We start from the raw sequence: 2128 nt of genomic DNA on the forward strand, positions 1-2128 counted from the left end.
GTCTTAATTAAATTTCATCCAGGCAGTAATAGGGTTTAACTGACTTTTTTATTTCGTAATTCATGATTAATCGCATCCAAAATAAAAGGTTTTATGTACATAATATATGTGTGTACTACTGTGTATATTTATTATGTGTATATATAAAGACACACACATACAGTATATATTTAGAAAATATTTACATGTATTTACGCGTATATATTCATATAATTTATATTATATACTGTATCAATATATTTAATTAATTAACATAACATATTTTTCTTAAATATATACATGCGAAAATAATGTGTTTTTTAAACCTTAAACCGCATTAAACACATTTCATTACACCAAATACACAAAATAATGTTCTTTTTAGCAGCATCATATGACCCCTTTAAAGTATAACACACTGCAATCATATTTTCTACAATTTCTCTCTGTTTGGAAATATTGTTTAAAACAAAGATCAACAAATGAAATTACATATAAAAGCATATATTCTCTGGACGCCAGATATAATGAGGCAATAAATGTATAAAATTTACAATACAGAAAACGGAACAATATAGGAGCAAGGATTATGAGCAATACATTAATTCAAATTAATGTAATCATCAATAATATCATGAATAATTCAAAGATAAAACAAAATAAAATAAAATCACTTGCATTTGGAAAAAATCCACCCCTTCACCTTGTCATCCAAAGAACAATAAAATTAATTTTAAAAGAGAGACTTTGATGAATCCTCATCCAGCTGTCTCCCTCCGGTGCACTTCTAGTTTTTAGTCTGTAGATCAGTCTGGAAACAAAGGCCTTAAAAAGAAAGAGCATGAAGAAAACATTGTCATCAGAGAAAGATGACCTTCTCTTCGTCTCGTGATTTAAACAGCAGATTATTTTCATATTTCTAACACGAAAAGGATATAATATGACCAAACACATACTAATGAATTATCACACACATATAGAAAACTATACATTTAAAGCAACAAAATATTTAAATATATTACTAAAATGACCTATTAGCTAAAAATCACGTCAAATGACCTAAATGTGTAAACTTTACCTTCGTAAAGCCTGCACAAAAAAGCCCTGCTTGTTCACATGAATCTTCACCCGCTGGTCTGTGCACTGTTTCGATGATTTATTGCATCTGAACCTTTATAAGAAACCATGCAAACACAAAGTAACTACTGAATTCTTCACAACTGGAGCATTTCATATGTTACAAATTCAGTCATACTACTATGATAGATGATAGATTTCAGTAATATTAAATATTATAGTGTTTTGGTAAATGGTCCCCCCACCCCCCACTTTACTAGGATCAGTGTTTTAAAATGAGAAATGTGTGTTGATTAACAAGTACAAACCCTTGTACAGTCAGTGTGCAGCCAGGCCTTGGGTGTGACTTCCTGAAGACACTTTCTGCTTCCTCCAATAAACTGTCAGCTTCTAAGCTACAGTATAAACAACATTTTGCAATCTGTATATGGTATGGTATACTTCGCTTAGTTTCAGTTTATCTGAACACTTCTGTCACCACAATGTAGTAAATGAGGGCAAAAGTACAGCTGAAAGTGCTTTGTAAAGGCAAAGCCAGTCTCAGCCTTGGATGCTCAATAGACTGTAATCAGTCTGGAATTACATGAAGAAACATACAGCAATTGAGACTAAGGCCTAAATCCACAGAATAGAACCTTCCATGGTCTGTCTCTTACCTGATTTCTCTTAGACTGGGATAGTCCCATGTGAAGTAGAGGACTGAATTAGCCCAGGCCTTTGTCAGGCTACTCAAATTCAGTTCCAACTTCTGTGCAGAGAAGGAACGCAGAAGAAACAGTAGTGTATCTGTGCCCGATTTTAAAAGTGTTTGAAAAAATTCTATCCAGTCGATGCTGACAAGCACTGAGCGTGGAAAAGACAGGCTGATTTGTATGAAATCTTTTTCTTCAGGATAACTGGTTATTCTTGATATTGCAATTCTAAAATTAAATGACAGACAAATACAGTATCAACTTAAGCCACAGAGACACATTATACAATTTAACCATGTTGTTGTTAAAGACCATATTATAGTCTGGAAACCACAATTCATGACAAATCTGAGACTGCTGGAAACAGTTACAGTTGATAT

General features: G+C 32.7%; 1 long non-coding RNA gene across 1 annotated transcript; it reads right to left on the reverse strand.

Annotated features, from left to right (window-relative positions):
- Positions 1–752: 752 nt before the first annotated feature.
- Positions 753–1775, reverse strand: LOC107737395 (uncharacterized). The gene is made up of 4 exons (XR_001639793.1): positions 1713–1775; positions 1365–1451; positions 1058–1150; positions 753–804 (listed from the first exon to the last, which is right to left on the reverse strand). It is a non-coding gene; the product is annotated as an uncharacterized LOC107737395 (long non-coding RNA).
- Between the last annotated feature and the right edge of the window lie 353 nt (positions 1776–2128).

The sequence above is a fragment of the Sinocyclocheilus rhinocerous genome, unplaced genomic scaffold (assembly GCF_001515625.1).
Source record: "Sinocyclocheilus rhinocerous isolate Xijiao unplaced genomic scaffold, SAMN03320098_v1.1 scaffold1095, whole genome shotgun sequence".
NCBI lineage: Eukaryota > Metazoa > Chordata > Actinopteri > Cypriniformes > Cyprinidae > Sinocyclocheilus > Sinocyclocheilus rhinocerous.